The sequence below is a fragment of the Lithobates pipiens genome, unplaced genomic scaffold, assembly GCF_037356315.1.
Source record: "Lithobates pipiens isolate NorthernLeopardFrog02 unplaced genomic scaffold, aLitPip1_a1.2 Scaffold_16, whole genome shotgun sequence".
Classification (NCBI taxonomy): domain Eukaryota; kingdom Metazoa; phylum Chordata; class Amphibia; order Anura; family Ranidae; genus Lithobates; species Lithobates pipiens.
In genome coordinates this window covers 51,902,521-51,928,348 of record NW_027507748.1, presented here as the reverse complement: position 1 = coordinate 51,928,348, position 25,828 = coordinate 51,902,521, and the positions used below count along the sequence as shown (strand labels likewise).

The following is a 25,828-nucleotide window of genomic DNA, read 5'->3' as shown; positions in this document are numbered from 1 at the left end:
CCTGTGCTGATCACATGGACCCTCCCAAAAAAAAAAAACTCTCCAGCAATACACACCAAACTGAGCATGTGCAGAGTGCCTCCTATGGCTCTGTTCTATCAGCAGATGGATTGGGGGACTGTGGAACAACTGTAGGATCAGAGAATTTAGGATCAAACATCCTAATTATGCAATGAGGAGGATTAACCCCTTAGATTCTAAAAGTGAGTATAACAAGCATGCTTTACTGCATATACAGACTGATTTTACTGTTGTGGGTTTCGTAACACTTTAATACAACAGAGAAAAATTACATAAAACGTGTCATCCATAATAAGCTGGTGCTGAAGTGGTTTGCAGCATATCCCCTTCAGCCTTAAACACAAGCATTGGACGAAGCCTTATATTAGTGTTTAGGGACCCGCTGGCAGATGCAGAGGGCAGCCAGGTCGTGTCTTCACATCTAACCGGCTCCAGTCTCTACAGCCAGCTCCAGATCAACAATACATTGTAAATCCCATTACAGTGAGAGAAATGCATTACAGAAACTGTACAAAGGGGTGTTTGGAAATTTGCAATTAAAAGTTTGGCTACACTTGAGATGTAAAGACACAGTAGGAGCCGAGAGAGAGGTCAAAGTTCCCTCAGGGTCAAGTGTGTCTGTAATTGGTTTTGTAGGCTCTTAATAACATACAGAAAAGGTTCCTTTAAGTTGTGAATGTACAGAAGACCTCTATGAACGGAGATCCAGGGCTGGCTTGGGAGTATTAAGTTATACACGCTCTCAGGGGTAATGTATAGAGAACACAGAGGCCTGTATACATTGTGAAAAAGAAAAATCACACTCTGTAAAAAGATACATGGCTTGTAACTTATTCCCAGAACAAGACCCTTATTTACACCAATTTTAGTTTATAGTATCAGAACGTTAAAGAAGAACCCCTCAAAAAATACACAGAATCACCGTTTAGTCCACCTATATATTCTAAATTCAGCAGTTCCGATTACCCAAAAGAAGAAGGAAAGGGGGAAAAGAGGTGCCAAGCTGCCAATAGTGTGGCACATTTAGCAAATTGGACTAGCAGTGGGCATGTATGTCCTCTAAACCAGCCATGCTCAACCAGGGTTCTGAGGAACCCTAAAGTTGCTTAGGAGGTGACCAGGGCTTTCTTGAGTTATGAATGATGGTGGCCTTCCATTTGATGGTGTCTGCACAGTTCCAGGGCCAACACCATTTGCCATTCAGCAGCATGACACCAATGTTCTCTCTTTTTTTTGTTAAAGAAGAACCCAACAACGTTTAGTCCACTTATGTATTCCTTCACAAGCCAACAAGCCATAAGGTCCTTTCTAAATTCAGCAGTTCTGTTTACACAAAATCAGTCTATACCAGGGTTTCTTAACTAGGGTTCCTCCAGAGGGCGCTAGGGGTTCCTTGATCAATGAGCAATTTCTGCCTCTCAGATAAGTTCTCACAGACACCAATGATTGTTTTAGCTATAGACGCTCTCAGGGGTAATGTATAGAGAACACAGAGGCCTGTATACATTGTGAAAAAGAAAAAGCACACTCTGTAAAAAGATACATGGCTTTTAACTTATTCCCAGAACAAGACCCCTATTTACACTCATTTTAGTTTAGTCTCAGAAGGTTAAAGAACCCCCAAAAAATACACAGAAACACCGTTTAGTCCACCTATGCATTCTAAATTCATCAGTTCTGATTACCATAATGAAGAAGCAAAGGGGAAAGAGGGGCGCCATGCCACCAATAGTATAGCAAATAAGTATCCAGTTCAAAGATGCACTCACAAACGTCAGTGTGAAGCGAGCATGTAAGTAGCTCCAAAGAGATCACCAGTGTGAAGTCCAATCCAGACTAAAGCCGCCAGAATGACAAGTCTGCTGCCAGGCTCCGTGCGGGGGTATCATTAAACCACCAGGAAACCGCCAGAAGGGATACAAACTGTCAGATGCCTGTGGCGCAGAAGCCAATCAGGAATGCTCCTGCATTGTATGTTAATGAAGGATGGCACAGTCACTTTCCCACACTTTAAATCAAACAGCAGTGTCCTGCTAGAACCCAGCCATGCTGTGTGCTCATCCAGTCTTCAGCAATGAAGTGTTTTCTGTGTGTGCTGATTGCCCTAAATCAGTCTATATATTTAGCTGCCACATACAGCTAAAAGTTCAAATCGGACTAGCAGTGGGTGTGGCTGTTCTCTAACCAGCCATACTCAACCAGGGTTCAGAGGAACCCTAGAGTTGCTCAAGAGGTTACCAGGGCTTCCTTGGGTTGAAAAAAGACAAGTCCATCTAGTTCAACCAATAAAAAAAAAAAAAAATATATATATATATATATATATATATATATATATATATTTATATATAAATCCCATATACACAATCCTATACCCACAGTTTATTCAGACGAAGGCGAAAAACTGCAGCAAAGCATGATCCAATTTTCACACCAACAATGGGGTATAGTCTATGCTTTGTCTTTTTAATTCATTAAAATGTATTTTTCTTTTCAATAATATTCTACTGGTTACCAGTTTAGAGTTACAGAGGAGGTCTAAAGCTAGAACTATTGCTCTCGCTCAGACATTCGTGGCGATAAATCATATATGTGGGCATCACCTACGTATGCGTTCACTACCTACCGTGCGCGAGCAGGCAATGACGGGGGGCGCTTTAAAAAAAAAAAAAAAACATTTTTTATTTATTTATTTTCTTATATTTTTAAACTGTCCTTTTAAAAAATAAAATCACTTCTATTGCTATCGCAAGTAATGTAAATATCCCTTAACCACTTGCCGACCGCCTCACGCCGATGTACGTCGGCAGAATGGCACAGGCAGGCATAATCACATACATGTACGTGATTTGCCTCCCGCGGGTCGGGGGCCCGATCGGGCCCCCGCCCGGTGCCTGCGGCGGTCGGTTTTCGTTCGGGAGCGATCCCGGACGAGGGGACAGCCATTCATTCATGGCCACCCCCTCGCGATCGCTCCCGACGAATGGAAATCCCCGGTGACATCACTTCCTCTCCTGTAATGTAAACACAGGAGAGGAAGTGATGTATTCTCTCCTCCGTGTCGGTATTTTTCGTTCCGACACGGAGGAGAGCGGATCAGTGAGTTGCACCAACACATCCCACACACAGTAGAACATGCCAGGCACACTCACACCCCCCCTTTACCCCCCGATCACCCCCCCAATTACCCCTGCCCCCCAGTCACAGTGACACCAATGTCATTTTTTTTTTTTTTTTTTTTTGCATTGGTGTCATTTGTGACTGTAATAACTGTTAGGGCAGTTAGGGTTAGCCCCCTTTAGTTCTAATGTACCCCCCTAACCCCCCCAATAAAGGTTTAACCCCGTGATCACCCCCCGTCGCCAGTGTCACTAAGGCTGGGTTCACATTGCAGCGGTTTATGAGAACGAATGTGATTCGCACCGCACTGCAGTGCAAATCACATCCGATCTCTGTGCGATTCGAGTTCAGCCATTCGCCGCACCCGCCGCACCCGCCACACCCGCCGCACCCGCCGCAAATTCGCACGGGACCCTTTTTTTGGCCCGCAGCAGAATCGGATCGCATGGGTGTTCACACCATGCGATCCGAGTTTGCAGATCGCACTGCGATATGCGAACTGATCTGGGGGTGTCAGTAACATTTCACTGACACTCCCAGCAGTTCGCATAGGGCAGTGTGAACTGCCGCCGGGAGGCATGCGATGCGGGAACCCGCCGCGGATTCGCGGCGTTTCCGCATCGCTCCAGTGTGAACCCAGCCTAATAAGCGATCATTTTTCTGATCGCCGTATTAGTGTCACAGGTGACGCTAGTTAGGCAGGTAGTTATTTAGGTTCGCCGCAGCTTTTTATAGCGCTAGGGACCCCCATATACTACCGCATAAAGCCCCCTGATTGCCCCCTAGTTAACCCTTTCACCAGTGATCACCATATAACTGTTACAGGTGACGCTGGTTGGTTAGTTATTTTTTTATAGTTTCAGGGCACCCGCCATTTATTACCTAATAAAGGTTTAACCCCCTGATCACCCGGCAGGTGTCATTTGTGACTAATAACTGTTAGGGCAGTTAGGGTTAGCCCCCTTTAGTTCTAAGGTACCCCCCTAACCCCCCCAATAAAGGTTTAACCCCGTGATCACCCCCCGTCGCCAGTGTCACTAAGGCTGGGTTCACATTGCAGCGGTTTATGAGAACGGATGTGATTCGCACCGCACTGCAGTGCAAATCACATCCGATCTCTGTGCGATTCGAGTTCAGCTATACAGATAGTATGGCTGAATTCGTGTCGCACCCGCCGCACCCGCCGCAAACTCGCACGGGACCCTTTTTTTGGTCCGCAGCAGAATCGGATCGCATGGGTGTTCACACCATGCGATCCAAGTTTGCAGATCGCACTGCGATATGCGAACTGATCTGGGGGTGTCATTAACATTTCACTGACACTCCCAGCAGTTCGCATAGGGCAGTGTGAACTGCCGCCGGGAGGCATGCGATGCGGGAACCCGCCGCGCATTCGTGGCGTTCCCGCATCGCTCCAGTGTGAACCCAGCCTAATAAGCGATCGTTTTTCTGATCGCTGTATTAGTGTCACAGGTGACGCTAGTTAGGCAGGTAGGTATTTAGGTTCGCCGCAGCTTTTTATAGCGCCAGGGACCCCCATATACTACCGCATAAAGCCCCCTGATTGCCCCCTAGTTAACCCTTTCACCAGTGATCACCATATAACTGTTACAGGTGACGCTGGTTGGTTAGTTATTTTTTTATAGTTTCAGGGCACCCGCCATTTATTACCTAGTCTCACTAGTGTACCCCTAAATTTAGGGGTGTCTACTTTCTAAAATGGGGTCATTTGGGGGGGGGGGTTTGTGCCATCTTGGCATTTTATGGCCTTCAAAACTGTAACGCCCTTAGAAAGCCTGAAGGCGGTGCTTGGTTTTTGGGGCCCCGTACGCGGCTAGGCTCCCAAAAAGTCCCACATATGTGGTATCCCCGTACTCAGGAGAAGCAGCAGAATTTATTTTGGGGTGTCATTTCACATATGCCCATGGCATGCGTGAGCAATATATCATTTAGTGACAACTTTGTGAAAAAAAAAAAAAGTTTGTAATTTTCCCGCAACTTGTGGCAAAATATAAAATATTCCATGGACTCAACATGCCTCTCAGCAAATAGCTTGGGGTGTCTACTTTCTAAAATGGGGTCATTTGTGGGGGTTTTGTGCCATCTTGGCATTTTATGGCCTTCAAAACTGTAATAGGTAGTGAGAAGTGAACTCAAAAAATTACGCCCTTAGAAAGCCTGAAGGCGGTGCTTGGTTTTCGGGGCCCCGTACGCGGCTAGGCTCCCAAAAAGTCCCACATATGTGGTATCCCCGTACTCAGGAGAAGCAGCAGAATTTATTTTGGGGTGTCATTTCACATATGCCCATGGCATGCATGAGCAATATATCATTTAGTGACAACTTTGTGAAAAAAAAAAAAAAAAAAAAAAAGTTTGTAATTTTCCCGCAACTTGTGGCAAAATATAAAATATTCCATGGACTCAACATGCCTCTCAGCAAATAGCTTGGGGTGTCTACTTTCTAAAATGGGGTCATTTGTGGGGGTTTTGTGCCATCTTGGCATTTTATGGCCTTCAAAACTGTAATAGGTAGTGAGAAGTGAACTCAAAAAATTACGCCCTTAGAAAGCCTGAAGGCGGTGCTTGGTTTTCGGGGCCCCGTACGCGGCTAGGCTCCCAAAAAGTCCCACATATGTGGTATCCCCGTACTCAGGAGAAGCAGCAGAATTTATTTTGGGGTGTCATTTCACATATGCCCATGGCATGCATGAGCAATATATCATTTAGTGACAACTTTGTGAAAAAAAAAAAAAAAAAAAAAAAGTTTGTAATTTTCCCGCAACTTGTGGCAAAATATAAAATATTCCATGGACTCAACATGCCTCTCAGCAAATAGCTTGGGGTGTCTACTTTCTAAAATGGGGTCATTTGTGGGGGTTTTGTGCCATCTTGGCATTTTATGGCCTTCAAAACTGTAATAGGTAGTGAGGCGTGAAATCAAAAATTTACGCCCTTAGAAAGCCTGAAGGCGGTGCTTGGTTTTCGGGGCCCTGTACGCGGCTAGGCTCCCAAAAAGTCCCACATATGTGGTATCCCCGTACTCAGGAGAAGCAGCAGAATTTATTTTGGGGTGTCATTTCACATACGCCCATAGCATGTGTGAGCAATATATCATTTAGTGACAACTTTGTGTAAAAAAAAAAAAAAAATTTTTTTTTTGTCATTATTCAATCGCTTGAGGCAAAAAAATAAAATATTCAATGGGCTCAACATGCCTCTTATCAATTTCCTTAGGGGGTCTACTTTCCAAAATGGGGTCATTTGGGGGGGTTTTGTACTGCCCTGTCATTTTAGCACCTCAAGAAATGAGATAGGCAGTCGTAAACTAAAAGCTGCGTAAATTCCAGAAAACGTACCTTAGTTTGTAGATGTGACAACTTTTGCGCAAACCAATAAATATACAATTATTGACTTTTTTTTTACCAAAGACATGTGGCTGAATACATTTTGGCCTAAATGTATGACTAAAATTGAGTTTATTGGATTTTTCTAATAACAAAAAGTAGAAAATATCATTTTTTTTCAAAATTTGCGGTCTTTTTACGTTTATATCGCAAAAAATAAAAATCGCAGAGGCAATCAAATACCATCAAAAGAAAGCTCTATTTGTGGGAAGAAAAGGACGCAAATTTTGTTTGGGTACAACATTGCATGACCGCGCAATTACCAGTTAAAGCAGCGCAGTGCCAAATTGTAAAAAGACCTCTGGTCATTTACCAGCAAAATGGTCCGGTCTGAAAGTGGTTAAGATAACAATACAGCATGACAGCTCCTCTTTATGGAGAGATCCGAGGTCTAAAGCTCTCCTCTACCCTTAAAAGCTAAAGAACAAAAAAAAAAAAAGTTTTAACCCTTTGCTTTAGGAAAAAATAAAATAAAATCATGTTTACATGGCCCGAGAACCAAAAGTGACTTTGACATCGCTCTGGTCCTCCAAGGGCATATCGATGAGCGGTGGCCATCTTGCCATTGCTTATTTCTATGAGAAAATCCTGCTGACTCTGGGATGGTCCCCAGTGATGTTAGCCCGGGAACCACCAAGAAGTGGTAGGGGTGGGCACTTCTTCTGCCTCTTCTAAAAGTGACCCCTGTGGGGAATCCGCCACTGGGATCCCTTTTATCGGAAAGCTGGCTGCCCAAGAGGAAATAGAGGAAAATAACTGCAGCTAGATGCCATAACCCTGGTATTCAACATCAGAATAATGACGTATATTCCCAGTTAGGCGAGTACACTTGAGGCAAGGGAGCCACAGCCGGCTTCCCACAGTTAACATGCCAGCGCTGGGAATCCAAAGACTGGGGAAGAATCAACCCAGGTCGGGATGGCACTGGATACCCGGACAGATGAGTGTCTATTTATTAAATGTCAGCAGCTACAGATTTTGTAAACACTAACTTTTCATTTTTTTGAACCTGGGTGAAGCTCCTCTTTAAAGTCTATACACAAAAGACACAAAGTCTTTTCAGACTGTTCATAGAAAAATAGTGAATCATATCATGTGAATCATGAAAAATTGAAGTTGTAGCCACCTGCTGCCTAGAAATGGTAAATGTGAATGTAGATATTCAATATTTGATATTTATCTATCTACAAAACAAAAATAAATGAGGACATTGTTTCATCTATGGAAAACCTCTGAGGATGGAGGTGGAAGGATTAGCGATGGCCCGTGTGCAAGTTTTTCCATTTTCTCTCCAAAAACTCTTTAGTGTGAACCTGTACGTTTCCGATGCATGGCAAAGCATGCCGCTCTCTTCCCGCAAATATTTATCTTGGTTTTCTTTCCCCACCACTCCATACTGGAGAAAGAAATTCCCAGTGCTTCTGAGTACAAAGGAGCATGTCACTCTTCTTCTACTTCCAATATTGGTGTCCGTTTATGAAGCATTGAAAAGATTTCACTGCTCCATTCTCCGGCATTCACAGAGGAGATTGTTCTCCTTTGGATGCCAGTTGATGAAGCGGTGTTGATTGCTTCTCCTTTGGAGGAGTGAAGTGATCTACAAATGCTTCAACCAGTGGAGAACGGCCCCTGATACTGGAATCTCGTGAGACTTTATGAGATTACAGTACCAGAAATTCACAGAAATACAGAAATGTCCATTTATTAAGCAGTGATAAATTATCACGGCTCAGTATACGGACAGACGACATGGTTAATGCTAATAAAATAACGAGTCACAATACATTATATATATATATATATATATATATATATATATATATATATATATAGACTGTATAGCTTTTTAGCCATCAGCCGTGGGAGGGAGAGAAGGAGAAGCGACTGTCAGCAAAAAATCTATACAAAAGGAGATCGGTGATCACAACTGTTCCTCGCTGCACCGTTCATTCCCAGGAGATCGGGAGGCGCTTGCGGGAGCCGCCACAGAAGTGCTGGAGTCTCCTGCACCTTTCGGGAAACTTGAAATGTTATATATATACAGTACAGACCAAAAGTTTGGACACACCTTCTCGTTCAAAGAGTTTTCTTTATTTTCATGACTATGAAAATTGTAGATTCACACTGAAGGCATCAAAACTATGAATTAACACACGTCCAATTATATACTGAACAAAAAAGTGTGAAACAACTGAAAATTTGTCTTATATTCTAAGTTCTTCAAAGTAGCCACCCTTTGCTTTGATTACTGCTCCGCACACTCTTGGCATTCTGTTGATGAGCTTCAAGAGGTAGTCACCCAAAATGGTTTTCACTTCACAGGTATGCCCTGTCAGGTTTAATAAGTGGGATTTCAAGCCTTATAAATGGGGTTGGGACCATCAGTTGTGTTGTGCAGGAGGTGGATACAGTACACAGCTGATAGTCCTACTGAATAGACTGTTAGAATTTGTATTATGGCAAGAAAAAAGCAGCTAATAAAGAAAAACGAGTGGCCATCATTACTTTAAGAAATGAAGGTCAGTCAGTCCGAACAATTGGGAAAACTTTGAAAGTGTCCCCAAGTGCAGTGGCAAAAACCATCAAGCACTACAAAGAAACTGGCTCACATGAGGACCGCCCCAGGAAAGGAAGACCAAGAGTCACCTCTGCTGCGGACGATAAGTTCATCCGAGTCACCAGCCTCAGAAATCGCAGGTTAACAGCAGCTCAGATTAGAGAACAGGTCAATGCCACACAGAGTTCTAGCAGCAGACACATCTCTAGAACAACTGTTAAGAGGAGACTGTGTGAATCAGGCCTTCATAGTAAAATAGCTGCTAGGAAACCACTGCTGAGGACAGGCAACAAGCAGAAGAGACTTGTTTGGGCTAAAGAACACAAGGAATGGACATTAGACCAGTGGAAATCTGTGCTTTGGTCTGATGAGTACAAGTTTGAGATCTTTGGTTCCAACCACCGTGTCTTTGTGCGATGCAGAAGAGGTGAACGGATGGACTCTACATGCCTGGTTCCCACCGTGAAGCATGGAGGAGGTGTGATGGTGTTAGGGTGCTTTGCTGGTGACACTGTTGGGGATTTATTCAAAATTAAAGGCATACTGAACCAGCATAGCTACCACAGCATCTTGCAGCGGCATGCTATTCCATCCGGTTTGCGTTTAGTTGGACCATCATTTATTTTTCAAATAGGACAATGAGCCCAAACACACCTCCAGGCTGTGTAAGGGCTATTTGACCAAGAAGGAGAGTGATGGGGTGCTGCGCCAGATGACCTGGCCTCCACAGTCACCGGACCTGAACCCAATCGAGATGGTTTGGGGTGTGCTGGACAGCAGAGTGAAGGCAAAAGGGTCAACGAGTGCCAAGCATCTCTGGGAACTCCTTCAAGACTGTTGGAAAGCCATTTCAGGTGACTACCTCTTGAAGCTCATCAACAGAATGCCAAGAGTGTGCGAGGCATTAATCAAAGCAAAAGGTGACTACTTTGAAGAACCTAGAATATAAGACATATTTTCAGTTGTTTCACACTTTTTTGTTCAGTATATAATTGGACATGTGTTAATTCATAGTTTTGATGCCTTCAGTGTGAATCTACAATTTTCATAGTCATGAAAATAAAGAAAACTCTTTGAATGAGAAGGTGTGTCCAAACTTTTGGTCTGTACTGTAATATATATATATATACACATATACACACACACACACATACACACACACACACACACACACATACATATACACACACACATAAATATGACGGGGGCATGGTTGGTTACTGTCTTTGGGGGTCTGAACAAGGTAGAAGGAAGGTAATAATCTTCCTTCTTCCCCCTTAATTCCCCCCAGATTCTCTCTTTACTCCCCGATTCTCCACCTCTGAGCTGGTGAATGAGGGAGGTGAATTCTGACTCAGATCTCAGCTTCATAAACTGTCAGTTTCTGTGTAAGTCAATGAGGATTTTCCATGTGCGGAGATCATCGGCGGGAGAACACGTTCTAACGCGTTCTTCACAGATTACCTCAGTTTCATAAACCAATCGCAGCTTCATAAACTGGATTGTGGTCAGTGGCGATCCTCAGGATCACCGCTGTTCACAGTTTCATAAACAGACACCACAGAGTGTTAGGCCAGCCATAGATGATCCGAATCCTAGCCAAGATTCGAATTGTATGTGGGCAGGCTAAATATACCAAGTTGATCCATCAACTTGGGTACAACCAGCCTGACGGATCTTACATACGATTATTGACAGCGGTTGGTGTAGCTGCTAGCAATAATCACTGTCTTCTCCTGGTGGGGACAGTTTCCCCCCCCCTCCCCAGAGGGAACACAATAGCTCAGTGGGAGGGATGTCCTTATCAACACTGTGTTGATGGGGGAATTGAGCGAATTTAATTCAATTTTAGTCTTACTTTACCACCTTAAAACAAACTTGGTATGCTTGGCGTGTGACCCGGAAGCTAGCGGCTTTCACTGGGGATCCCACACGTATGGCACATCCATACTTACATTAGTCCATGACCTGCAGTGTTTAGAAGTTGCCATACCTAGAATTCATCTTTAAGATCAAAAGGGAGCAATAAGAGACATTCATTGATAGGGTTTACATACACAAAGTTATACGACACCGAAAAAAAAAATAATCAGGTACAATGCACATGAAAGTCTTTCAGTAATACGATTTGTGCGTTTGTGAAGCTAATGAATTGAGAAACACTAGCCGTGTACAATTTGTGAAGCAGGGCATCTGTAACAAGTTAAGTTTTCCAACCCCTACAGTGAGCTTCTTGTTATAGAGCGCACCGCGGGCCGGCAAGAAGGGAAAGTTGAACTTTTCTCCCCTGCGACTGATCCGCATGTTTTCTTAATAAACCAGCTCGGGATGTGACCTTCCTGTGTTGCTCCTCTGGCAGAGAGTCTAAGTGCCCTATCTCCTTTCATACACATCTTGTGAGAATCCGGCTATTGCTGAAGGCGTTAGGTGTACAGTACATGACAGCCACTTACTGAGCGCCTACGGTCCAACGCCAACCTAGTTCAGATGTTCTACAATGACAGGATGGAGTTGGCCAGCTTGTAAAAGCCAGAGAAGACAATGCAGCTGTTGGCTGCCATCAAACCATTCTACACAGACATCCATAGGTAACCATTGTGAAGGTGGGTATATGGCTTGGCTAGGGTATTAACGATGATTTGTCTCCAACACCATTTGACCACACTCAAACATTTATCAACACCTAAATAACCCATAGAAGACTCAAACTGGAGTTACTGGCCATAGCAGCCCTTTATTAACAAAAATGTATAAATAAAATATTAAACATTCAATACAATATGAATGGACCCCCAAGGTCCTTGCAATCATCTATACTTAAAGGCATTTTTTTTTTTGCTTTATTAAATATCAAACATGATATATTTACCTGCTCTGTGCAGTGGTTTTGCACAGAGTAACACCGATTCTCCTCTTCTCAGGGGCCCTGACCCCTCCCTCCTGCTGAGTGCCCCCACAGCAAGCAGTTTGTCCATTCCCACACAGACGCTGCTCGGCTCCGCCCCTCTCTGTCCTGATTGGCTCACTGGCTGGCCAATGGCTCTCGTTATTTCAGCCAATGAGGAGTTAGAGTCCCTGGAGAGCCGCGGCACATCGCTGGAGGAAGATCAGGCTCAGGGAAGTCTTACCTTAGGGGTACATTTTTAAAATAAGGGGGTACCTTATTACTATGAAAAGAGGGGGGGCTGTTGCACACAAAAAAAAAAAACAGCCTTTGGAATAATGAGTAAGGCCGCGTACACACGGGCGGACTGTTCGCCCAACCTTGTCCGCTGAACAGTGTTTGGGCGGACAGTCCGCTCGTGTGTGGGGCTTCAGCGGACAGTTTCAGCGGACAGTTGGACGAACAAGGTCTTACGGAAATTCCGAAAAACTGTCCGCTGAAACAAGGTTTCAGCGGACTGTTCGCTCGTGTGTAGGCTTGTTCGGCCAACTAAGTCTCGCGCATGCTCAGAAAGGATTTCCACGTCGGAAGGTTGCATTGCAGTGTATTGGACGTCGAAATTTTCGATCCGTCGTGCGTGCCGAAACGTCATCGCGCACGGTTTCAGCAAACTGTTCGTCCGTCGTGTGTGGCCATGTCCGTCCATGCTAAGTTTGAGCGGACTGTTTGCCGAAACTGTTGGACGGACAAAGTTGGGCGAACAGTCCGCGCGTGTGTACGCGGCCTTAGAATAAATAAACTCAATAAACTATTTTAAATTGTCATAAATATATCTTTGAAATTAAATCTTTATTACTTTGTGCTAATAACATGGTTTAGGCAAATTTCTGCCAGTCATAGGCTGTGCCACGTCCCTTCAGCCTGTGTGTTAGAATAAGAGGGAGGTGAAGCCTCCGTTAATCTTCATGTAATTTCCCACTTCCATTGTGTTTAGCTGGTTAGTGGGCGAGGAGGAGGAGGAGGAGGAGGAGGAGGAGGAGGAGGAGGAGGAGGAGGAGAGGGCTGTCATTTACCACTGTGTATATATACACACACACACACACACACACACGTGTGACTCTATAGTTACATGGGCTGCTCAGATGTGATAGGGAGGAGATGCTCAGCATAGAATCTCACTGAAAACTGAGCAGAGGTAACACCACAGCTGCAAGGAGGAGAGAGAAAGCAGCAGGATCAACCAGTTTTTTTGCAGAATACAGAAAACAAATCTCATAGTGACTGAGTGAGTATGAACAGCATGAAATACACCATTTGTTGATAGTTTTTTTTATGATGTAGGTTTAGTGACACTTAAACAGAGTACCCACGTAAACTTGTAAGGTAGGCTTTCGGCCGCAAAAAACCAACGCAGGGACAATAACACCAAAAAACGCAGATACAACCATGAATGAACCGCACTTCACTGTCGCTGAACCATACAACAAAAGGGGAGCTATACTTAAAGTGGTTGTATAGTCTATTTTTAAACTTGTACCTACAGGTAAGCCTATAATAAAAAAAAATATCTCCTAAACCTGTATGGTTTAGGAGATATTCCCCATGCAATGAGCCATGGACTGCAGCGGCGCATGCGCACAGAGGATTCTCTGCTCATTCTCGGCAGATGCCAGACCCTGCCGGAAAGAAGTCTCCCACGCACATGAGTGATGACATCGGGGCTCCAGCCAGCCACTCAGGGCTGGAGCCGCGATAACTGGAAGACACGCCAAGGCAACATGTCATCTCCCTTGGAGTGGACCAGGTGTGTTACCGACGCCTTGTTCTAAGGTAAGTATTTCATAATGAGCTAGTATGCAGTGCATACCAGCTCATTATGCCTTTTCCCTTACAGGTGTATAAAAAAAAAAAAAAAGTCAGTGGGTTTATCCCCGCTTTAAAGTGTTCCTAAACCCAGAACCTGCATTGACTATAATCTGGTCTCCCACAGTACACAAAACAATGAAATGCAATTATTTTAGTAAATATACAGTAAACTGATAAATACCTTTTCTCATCAGCTATATATAGCAGTCTTGTGACTTCTATCAGTGTCCAACCAAACAGCGGTTAAAGGTTGTAGGCAGAATTTTCATTCTCCTCTGACTGTTCTATGAGGTTGCATGACCCCTGACCAGGGCCGGATTAACATAGGGGCTGATGGAGCTGCAGCTCCAAGCCCCTGTCTTAAAATCGGCCCGCACAGCCTGCAGCATAAGCCCGATTTTCTTCTGTCCATAAACTTCTATGGGACAGGAGAAGTGTGTGTAAATGTAGGGGTGTCTGGCTGCATCTGTGTTTGCTCACTGTGGTTATTACAATGTCACAGTGCACAGTTCCCCCCTACACAAATGGGAGAGGCTGAGTTGGCTCTGCCTTTCCCCTCCCCTCTCCCTCTGTGAAGTCTGTGCAGTGAAGGAGCCGTGTGGGTGGGAAATTATGAACACAACACCGGCAGATAGAAGGTAAACTGGATATCTGTGAGTGATCAGCCTCCAGGGACCATCCAAATGTGAGCTCCGTGACTGGACTCTTATATCCCTTACCCTTGTTTTTTTACTTTTTTTCTCCAGCAGTAGCTGTTATAACTGCAGCCAAAGTGTTTAGAACTGTGTCATCAGCCTGTGGTAGTGCTTGGTGGCCCCTTGTGCTTTTAGGTGGTTCGCACTGATTTTCTGTGTTTTGGCCCATTGCTAGTGTATCCACAGTTTTCCTGCGTTTTACCCACAGTCCTATAGATTTCTATTAGGCTGTTTGTTTTTTCTGCATTTTCTGAAAGCGCACCAAAATTCCTGCATGCTGCATCTTTGGCGCTTTGTCAGAAAATGCAGAAAAAACCTGCAACCTGATATAAATCAATAGGACTGCAGATACATAAGCAGTGCAACCGACTGCAGCACACCAGTGTGACCCCAAAGGCTTGCACACACAACCCCCCTTTTACAACATGGTCTGATCAATACTCCTGACACACAGCCATACCATCCCAGCTCAGGAGGGGTGGGGGCTCCAGGGATTTGATTGACCATGCAGGCCCTCTCTATTCTATCCATCCGGGCAGAGTCCTGGAGGGAGTGGCAGGCTGCTGGTGGCAAGTGGCACACTGTATATGGTGACAGGCTGTGGGTGGCGAGTGGCACACTGTATCTGGTGGCTTGCTGCTGATGGCAAGTGGCACACCATATCTGGTGGCTTGCTGCTGATGGCAAGTGGCACACTGTATCTGGTGACAGGCTGCTTGTGGCAAGTGGCACACTGTATCTGGTGGCAGGCTGCTTGTGTCAACTGGCACACTGTATCTGGTGGCAGACTGCTGTTGGCAAGTGGCACACCATATCTGGTGGCAAGTTGCTGGTGGCAAGTGGCACACCGTATCTGGTGGCATGCTGCCGGTGGCAAGTGGCACACTGTATCTGGTGGCAAGTGGCACACTGTATCTGGTGGCATGCTGCTTGTGGTAAGTGGCAACTGTATCTGGTGACATGCTGCTGGTGGCAAGTGGCACACTGTATCTGGTGACATGCTGCTGGTGGCAAGTGGCACACTGTATCTGGTGGCATGCTGCTGGTGGCAAGTGGCACACTGTATCTGGTGACATGCTGTTGGTGGCAAGTGGCACACTGTATCTGGTGACATGCTGTTGGTGGCAAGTGGCACACTGTATCTGGTGGCAAGTGACACACTATCTGGCATGCCGCTTGTGGCAAGTGGCACACTGTATCTGGCATGCTGCTTGTGGCAAGTGGCACACTGTATCTGGTGGCAGACTGATGTTGGCAAGTGGTACACTATATCTGGTGGCATGCTGCTGATGACAAGTGGCACACTGTATCTGGCGGCAAGTGGCACACTGTATCTGGTGGCAGGCTGCTGGCAGCAAGTGGCACACTGTATCTGGTGGCAGGCTGCTGGTGGCAAGTGGCACACTGTATCTGGTGGCATCCTGCTGGTTGCAAGTGGTACACAGTATCTGAGGGCAGGCTGCTGGCGGCAAGTGGCCCACTGTATCTGGTGGCAGGCTGCTGGTTGCACGTGGCACACTGTATCTGATGGAAGGCTGCTGGTGGCAAGTGGCACACTGTATCTGGTGGCAGGCTGCGGGTGGCAAGTGGCACACTGTATCTGGTGACAAGTGGCACACTGTATATGGTGGAAGGCTACTGGTGGCAAGCAGCACACTGTATCTGGTGGCAGGCTGCGGGTGGCAAGTGGCACTGTATCAGGTGGCTGGCTGCTGGTGGGAAGTGGCACACTGTATCTGGCAGGCTGCTGTTGGCAAGTGGCACACTGTATCTGGTGGCATGCTGCTTGTGGCAAGTGGCACACTGTATCTGGTGACATGCTGCTTGTGGCAAGTGGCACACTGTATCTGGTGGCAGCCTGCTGGTGGCAAGTGGCACAATGTATCTGGTGGTAGGCTGCGGGTGGCATCTGGCATGCTGCATCTGGAGGCAGGCAATGGTGGCAAGTGACACGCTGCATCTGGTGGGAAGTGACAAGCTCAGGTTCCCACTGATTCTGCATCATGGTGAGCTATTTCACTATATATTAAAAATGTAGTAATAGAAATAATGGAATTTGATCATCCTGACGCCATATCAAGCATAGTGTCAGGATGATTTTAAGTGCTAACACCAGCCATTTGCCCGAAAAATCACCCCCGCCACCTATTTTCCCATCAACCCCGAGACTGCATCCCCCTCTCATCTATTTTTGTAAAGGGGGGTGTCCCTGAATGGCAGCTTGGAAATGTGGTCGCCCTATGTTGCTGTTGTTGAAGCAGCACGGCTGATATTACTGGTGAGAGTATATTCAATTTGTTTTAGCAAAACATTTTTGCATTTTCATTTTGTTTCCGGAAAAAGGCCCACCAAAATCCTCAGCACCAGGCCTATGATGCGCTTAATCTGGCCCTGCCCCTGACCCTCTGTCTGGACAGAACTAATTGGCCCTGTGCTGATCACATGCAACTTCCAAAAAAAAAAATAAAAATACATACCCAACTGAGCATACGCAGAGTGCCCTCAAGTCTCTGTATAATCAGCAGATGGATTAGGGACAATAAAAGAATGGACGGATCAGAAAAAACAGGATCAAACCTCTTAGGTGTTCCACATTGAGTATAAAAAGCATGCTTTACTGTATATACAGACTGATTTTACTGTTGTGGGTTTAGTAACACTTTAAGACCGGTCCCTACTGATTTACATTTGTCCATAATGACCACCTTCAAGGACCTTGCCCGCTGCTTTGACATATCCAGACTAAATTCGTAACTATCCACAACAGAATGCAACAAAGATCCACAAAACTTACAAAAAAAAAGGAGGGAGAAAGAGAGGGGGTAATATTTCCTGATGCCAGCTCTCTTCCAACTGAGGGCTTCCTAGGACCTTCTTACCAACCATCCCCTGAAGCCCCTCCTGTTCCTGCCTGATCCACCATATGGTATGTACCCCCCGACTCATTATTTACTTTTCAGCTCCAGAAAACCCCTTCTATCTCCCCCTTTTTCAAGGTGTTTTTGTCTGTCACCTTGAAAAAAAATTGCACTTGTGCTCTTGAAATGTTGGTGTAACTTTTTTGCTGATATGGAATTGGTAAATCCTACTTCAGAATCTACTCGGTGTGCTGGCTTTCACTTCATTGCTGGCCGTAGAAACCAGTTGGGTTTCATATTTTCCCTCGCTAGAACAGTAAATCAAGATTTGTAATTGTTTGCTATGGGCAAATGGTTGGGTTGTCTGTCCATTCCTCAGTTCTGTCCATTTCCAGTTGGTGCCCGCTCTCCATGTCTCAGTTCTGTCCAGTTCCAGTTGGCTCCTCTGTCCATGCCTCAAATCGGTCTAGTTCCAGTGGGTCCCCTGGTCACGCCTCAGTTACGTCTAGTTCCAGTTGGGTCCTTTCTCGATGCCTCAGTTCTGTCCATTTCCATCCGGGTTCTCTCTCCATGCCTAAATTCTGTCCATTTCCAGTTGGGTCCTCTGTCCATGCCTCAAATCTGTCCAGTTCCAGATGGATTTACTGTCCATGCCTCAGTTCTGTCCAGTTCCAGTTGGGTCCTCTGTCCATGCCTCAGTTCTGTCCAGTTCCAGTTGGGTCCTCTGTCCATGCCTCAGTTCTGTCCAGTTCCAGTTGGATCCTCTGTCCATGCCTCAGTTCTGTCCAGTTCCAGTTGGGTCCTCTGTCCATGCCTAAATTCTGTCCAGTTCCAGTTGGGTCCTCTGTCCATGCCTCAAATCTGTCCAGTTCCAGATGGATTTACTGTCCATGCCTCAGTTCTGTCCAGTTCCAGTTGGGTCCTCTGCCCATGCCTCAGTTCTGTCCAGTTCCAGTTGGGTCCTCTGTCCATGCCTCAGTTCTGTCCAGTTCCAGTTGGGTCCTCTGTCCATGCCTCAGTTCTGTCCAGTTCCAGTTGGGTCCTCTGTCCATGCCTCAGTTCTGTCCAGTTCCAGTTGGGTCCTCTGTCCATGCCTCAGTTCTGTCCAGTTCCAGTTGGGTCCTCTGTCCATGCCTCAGTTCTGTCCAATTCCAGTTGGGTCCTCTGTCCATGCCTCAGTTCTGTCCAGTTCCAGTTGGGTCATCTGTCCATGCCTCAATTCGGTCTAGTTCCAGGTGGTCCCTCTGTTCATGCCTCGGTTCTGTCCAGTTCCAGTTGGGTCCTCTGTCCATGCCTCAGCTAAGACTATACTGAAAGTCACTCAGAGGCAGCACTGGCAACCTCTACTAACACTATGACTGCATTGTGATCTTTGGTGAACTTCTAACCATAGAACTTCACTCATCTGTGGCTCCATGCCTAAAAAGTATGCCATTGCTGCATTAGCCACTCAACAGAGTGTTCCCAGTGTTTGCAGTTGGGATTTTTAGACCCACACACCTAGCAGGGTCAGTTTGGACAACAGCCAATTAACCTACCAGCACCAGCTTGGAGTATGTGGAGGGAACCCACACAAGCATATGGAGAAGCAAACTCCATTATGCAGATAGAACCAAGAACCCCTTTATGCAAGTCTTATCCAAGGATGCTGTTGTTGCAAGGCATACGTTCTACCCACTAAGCCGCTGTACTGTTCAGCAGCACTGGCACATGTGACAGCAAAGGCTTTGAGTTGTTGTCTAGTCTTGTTGTCTAGTTCCTAAAGAATTTATATGCTCAACAAATCAGGAAACAAAATGAAAGAGACAGGTACTCATGCAACCGAATTGCACATTTTAGGCTTCTTTGACATAGTAAGCAAGGCTAGTAAAATAATCAGCTTTACCATCAAACTGTCTAACTCTAATATGAATTAAAATGGTGTTGTTTTTACCTTGTATAATGGCTACATGAGCCACTCTGTAATAAATGTTATTAAATATGACCTTTCCATGTAAATCTGCAGCAGTTACAGCTTTATAAAAATACCACAAAAAAAAAAAAAATCAATCAATGCAACCATGGCAATGGTATTCAATATACATTTAGCATTTAATAGAATATTTATAACTGCCTTGTTTTCTTTTTCCTAGAAGTCTGCACTGAGCTTAAAATCAAGTTGCAGGCAGCTACTGTACAAGGAGTGAGACACTTATGCCCGGTACACACTATCAGTTTGTTTTTTGTTTTTGTCGTTCAACCCAGAGGGCTGAAAAAAAAAGAAAAACGGAGGCGCTCAAGAGGAGTTTGCTCTACTAATTATTCAATGTTAGTACAGTGATCCCCTGCTGAGCTATTGTGTTCTGATGCCCCCCTGCCAGAACACACCAGTCAGTGCTGGCAGCGCTGATTGGATGCCATTTGGATGTTAGCATTCCAGCATGCCCATTTGACAGGCTTCTGTCGGACAGGCTGGCGTACACATAGGCTGAATGTCGGCCAGTTTCTGTTGAACCGACCAATACTGGCAGATATTCAGCTCATGTGTACCAGGCTTATTACAGAGTCCTCCATGTCTGTTTCAGCACTTGATAGAAACGGGTTTTGAACAATACAACTGTGGGCTGATTTTATTAGAAAAATACATAAGCTAACCCAGGGGTCTTCAAACTTTTTATACTTTTCAGTATGAGGGTCATATTATATAATTTACAAATATTTGCAAAAGAAATCAAATCACAAATAAATTAACTTTTACTCAGATTTTATTTTTGGAATCAGGGACTCTGATAAAACAAAGCCCATCAGAGCCCCTCTTACATCAGGGGCCCCATCAGAGCTCCCTTACAGAATTTGCCTTAGGACTTCCCCCTTACATTAGAGTCCCCTTCAGAGGCCTTATTATAGCCCCCCTTACATCAGAGTGCACATCGGAGTCAACCCTTACATCAGGGTCTCCATCAGTACCCCCATACTTTAAAGTCCACATGAGAGCCCCCCCTTACACCAGGATCCCTATCAGAGCCCCCCTTACAGGAAGGTCCACATCAGAGTCCCCCTTACATCATGACCCCATAAGAGGAGGAACCTAATCCTAACTGCGGGCTGGATACAATCCCGTGGCAGGTCAGATTTGGCTCTTGGGTCGTAGTTTGGAAACCCCTGGTCTAACCTCATTGTCTATACCAGTGGTGGTCAATTTACAAGGTATAAGGACCCTTAATGGTGGCCCCTAACATTACCAAGGGGTTTTTTGTAATACTCCATCCATATATGTAATACTACAGGAAACTCATTACAGGAGATGGTCAGAGACTGGATGTGCTACAGGTGTGATTAGAGGCATAGAGGACTTCTTGCAGGAGACAGTCAGAGACTGGAGACGTTTCGAGAGAGTGCTAGAGATCACTTCCATCACAGCCCCTTAACATATCAATGTTCTCATTCCTGACTGTTGTGGTCGAAGGGCCACTTGACCATTATAAAAGAGTCACCCCTGCCCCTCAGGCCAAGGGTTTGGCACCAAGGGGTCTACACAGTTCAGCACTGTCACAGCCAAAGCTTTACATTGGTGTAATATATACTTTACAGAGACTGTATTGGAATAATGGGAAAAGACGAAATGACAAAATGTGAAATGTCTGTATAAAAAAAAAAAAAAAAAATCAGTACTTAACATATGGGATCACTTTGCTTTATACAAGGCAAAAAAAAAATATCACATCTTTATTGTTCCATAAATTATCACATTAACAATCACTTGAATGCACAAGCTTGTAAAATGCCCATTGTGCTGCAATTATCCTTCTAAACTGATGCAACTGTATACCAGTCCAAGATTTAAACACAGTGGGGGAGATTTACTAAAATCTGGTGCAGCTGTGCATAGTAACCAATCAGCTTTTAACTTCAGCTTGTTCAATTAAACTTTGACAGTAAAACCTGGAAGCCGATTGGTTTCTGTGCAAGATTTTGCCGAAAGGGTATAGGAAGGGTTTTGTTGAGTATTTGTTAGTTTGTCCAATTATGTACCAGGTGGTGAACTCCTATGCATAATGCACAGCTGCATCAGATTCTTTGTGCGCAAGTTTTAGTAAATCTACCCCATTGGGCATTAGCATCCAATCAAATTCCAGCTAAGGAAGGTTGGAAAATGGAAGATGCCGCCCTATTGGCTCCTGTGCCAATGGCATTTTCTAGATGAGTTAAAGGGGTTGTAAAACTTTGTATTTTTTCAGCTTAATGCATCCTATGCATTAAGCTGAAAAAACACCTTGCACTCTCTGCCCCAGACCCCCGAGCCCCCGTTTTACTTATATGAGGGGAATTTTGATGCTCACATAGTATTTTAGTGAGCAAATGACTAGTAATTTGGTTTGAAAAACAGGAATTCAGAAAATAATTAGGAAAAAAATATCACTCCTGAAGGTGTAGAATTTCCCATATACTAATTATTATATTATATATATATACATACATACATACATACACACACACACACACACACATACATACACACACACACAGTATAGAGTACAGAGTACACCCCTCAAATTTCTGTAAATCTTTTCTTCTATCTTTTCATGTGACAAAACTGAAGAAATGACACTTTGCTACAATGTAGAGTAGTGAGTATACAGCTTGTATAACAGTGTAAATTTGCTGTCCCCTCAAAATAACTCAACACACAGCCATTAATGTCTAAACTGCTGGCAACAAATGTGAGTACACCCCTAAGTGAAATTGTCCGAATTGGGGCCAAAGTGTCAATATTTTGTGTGGCCACCATTATTTTCCAGCACTGCCTTAACTCACTTGGGCATGGAGTTCACCAGAGCATCACAGGTTGCCACTGGAGTCCTCTTCTACCCCTCCATGACGACATCACGGAGCTTGTGGATGTTAGAGACCTTGCGCTCCTCCACCTTCCATTTGAGGATGCCCCACAGATGCTCAATAGGGTTTAGGTCTGGAGACATGCTTGGCCACTCCATCACCTTTACCCTCAGCTTCGTTAGCAAGGCAGTGGTTGGCTTGAACATGTGTTTGGGGTCATTATGTTGGAATACTGCCCTGCGGTCCAGTCTCTGAAGGGAGGGGATCATGCTCAGCTTCAGTATGTCACAGTACATGTTGGCATTCATGGTTCCCTCAATGAACTGTAGCTACCCAGTGCTGGCAGCACTCATGCAGCCCCAGACCATGACACTCCCACCACCATGCTTGACTGTAGGCAAGACACGCTTGTCTTTGTACTCCTCACATGGTTGCCGCCACACACGCCTGACACCAACTGAACCAAATAAGTTTATATTGGTCTCATCAGACCACAGGACATGGTTCCAGTAATCCATGTCCTTAGTCTGCTTATCTTCAGCAAACTGTCTGCGAGCTTTCTTGTGCATCATCTTTAGAAGAGGGTTCCTTCTGGGACCACAGCCATGCAGACCAATTTGATGCAGTGTGCGGCGTATGGTCTGAGCACCGACAGGATGACCCCTTCAACCTCTGCAGCAATGCTGGCAGCACTCATACGTCTATTTCCCAAACACAACCTCTGGATATGACGCTGAGCACATGCACTCAACTTCTTTGGTTGACCATGGTGAGGCCTGTTCTGAGTGGAACCTGTCCTGTTAAACCTCTGTATGGTCTTGGCCACCGTGCTGCAGCTGTTTCAGAGTCTTGGCAATCTTCTTACGTCATCTTTATGTAGAGTAACAATTCTTTTTTTCAGATCCTCAGAAAGTTCTTTGCCATGAGGTGCCATGTTGAACTTCCAGTGACCAGTATGAGAGAGTGAGAGCGATAACACCAAATTTAACACACGTGCTCCCCATTCACACCTGAGACCTTGTAACACTAACGAGTCACATGACACCGGGGAGGGAAAATGGCTAATTGGGCTCATTTTGGACAATTTTTCCCTTAGGGGTGTACTCACTTTTGTTGCCAGCGGTTTAGACATCAATGGCTGTGTGTTGAGTTATTTTGAGGTGACAGCAAATTTACACTGTTATACAAGCTGTACACTCACTACTTTACATTGTAGCAAAGTGTCATTTCTTCAATGTTGTCACATGAAAAGATAGAATAAAATATTTACAAAAATGTGAGGGGTGTACTCACTTTTGTGAGATACTGCGTTTTTTTAAAATATCTATCTATCTATCTATCTATCTATCTATCTATCTATCTATCTATATATATATATATATATATATATATATATATATATATATATACATACATACGCACACACACACACACACACACACACACACACCATATAGCATATTTACTTTTTTGAATTATATATATATATATATATATATATATATATATATATATATATATATAAAGAAAATAGATATATAAATATTTATATAAATATATAAAAATAGATATAATATAAGAAAAAAAATAGACATAATCTATAAATAATATATATATATATATATATATATATATATATATATATATATATATATAATTATATATATATAATATCATATTCAAAAAAGTAAATATATGTTATACGGTGTGTGTATGTATATATATATATATATATATATATATATATATATATATATACACACATATACATACACACACACAAATATTCAAATATATATACTTTTTTGAATATGATATTATATGTAATTTTTAATATTATTTATATAATATATGAAAAAAAATAGACATAATCTATCTATTTTTATATATCAATTTTTTTCATATATATATATATATATATATATATATATATATATATATATATATATATATATATATATATATACATACACATACACATATACACACACACACACACACACACACACACACATACTGTATATAGCAATAACTGAGAGTTTTGTATTATATGGCTCTTCAAGTGAAAAAAGAAGTCCAGCAAACCTTGCAATAAAACATTGTGGATAATGTAACGTGAGACCCAAGAATTATTAACCGTCCTATCTGGCTAAATTACAGGTTGCTGGTCTGCGATGGGTCTCGATTTCGCACTCCTGTTCTGTTTTACCCATCACCATTCATCCCCATCACACAGCTCACTTCAAATAACCAAATAAAATGTAAAAATAAAAAATAAAAAAATAAAAATATATATAATTCCATTTGACTGATACAACCAAGAGCTGTTCACAAATGTCACGTGTAACTTCCTTCGCTCGGCGTCTGATTAAACCCAGCAACTGCCTAAAATCTGTCAAAAGCGTACCGCTCAATACTGACAACCGTTCTCCCGGCCGTCGTTTGTCACCAAACCTCACCGTTTTTCCCTGAAGATCATGTTACTAGATTTATCAACGTCTCGCCAAGGAATTGGGGGGGGGGAGGGGGTTACCCCAGCCTCCGACTCTCCGAAAGAAAAAGCACATTGCAATCCCCAAACTTGGGTCAAACACATTCACAAAAAAGCGAGGAAAGTTTCATTTTAAAAGGTTGACAGTTTCCTTGGCGGCCGTAAAAAACCCATGTGTCTTAAATAAAAAGCAGAGGGTTTGCAAAGAGCGTAAGAGTTTTTTATTTGGCCAAGGAGAAATGTCAATTCAGACCGAAAGAAGGGGGGAAAAAAAATAAAAAAATAAAAGTTTTGGAAAAGTTCGGAGGACTTACCGAGTGTGTGGAATAAGGGAGCTTTTAGATCCGTGGAGATGGGGACGTTACGGAGTGCAGAAGCAGCGGTGGAAGGAGGAGGGCTGGATACAGGCTGGCTGAATTGGATGCTGTGCTGGCTGGAGGGAGCAGCCAGTCTAAATATGTATGTGTAATAATCTCCCAGCGAAGTGAGCGCGCCCCGTGCTGTGTAGATGGAGAGCTGTGCACTGACTCAGTCACTGGCAGTGTTCACCGTCCAGGCTCAATGGGTCTCTTTCTTTCTCCAATCATGGCTCAGATCCTTCCCAGACTGCTCGCTTCTGCTGCTGCTGCTGCCTCCACCACTGCAGCATCATTCCTCCCCGACCACCAGACACCAATAGCTGCAAAACATAAACCAAAGAGGACGTGTGAGAGCCATAGCGTGTCAAGTCATAGGCGCAAGGCGGCAAAAGCAAGCCAGAAAAAAAAAAAAAAATAGGCTAAAAACAAAAATAAACAGTGTGTCACTGAGGGGGCGAAGAATAAAAAGGATGATCACTGACGTTGTGAAATAAAAGCTTCGTACCCCGGGGACTTCTCCTCAACTTTCAGCATAATACATTAAAGCCAAACTCCGGGCTGTGCAGTTTTTTTTTTTTCTTTACTAAGTTTACCGTTTTACTTACCAATGGATTTGTATTTTCTTTTGTACATCCAGTCCTGAGATTTAGACAGCTCTGTCATGTTGCACAGCTCTGTCTGGCAGGGTAAAATATCATTTTTTTTCTATGCTACGGTGAATATTACAGGTCTTGTCCCCTCGCCTGTCTATTAATTCAGAG

At 44.0% G+C, this 25,828-nt stretch overlaps 1 protein-coding gene across 1 annotated transcript in view; it reads right to left on the bottom strand.

Annotated features, from left to right (window-relative positions):
• Positions 1–25,289, bottom strand: part of ERG (ETS transcription factor ERG) — a 374,857-nt gene extending 349,568 nt beyond the window's left edge. Inside the window, exon 1 of the mRNA XM_077479896.1 lies at positions 25,023–25,289. The gene's annotated coding sequence lies outside the window, so the exon portion shown is untranslated. The remainder of the gene's footprint in view (positions 1–25,022) is intronic.
• Between the last annotated feature and the right edge of the window lie 539 nt (positions 25,290–25,828).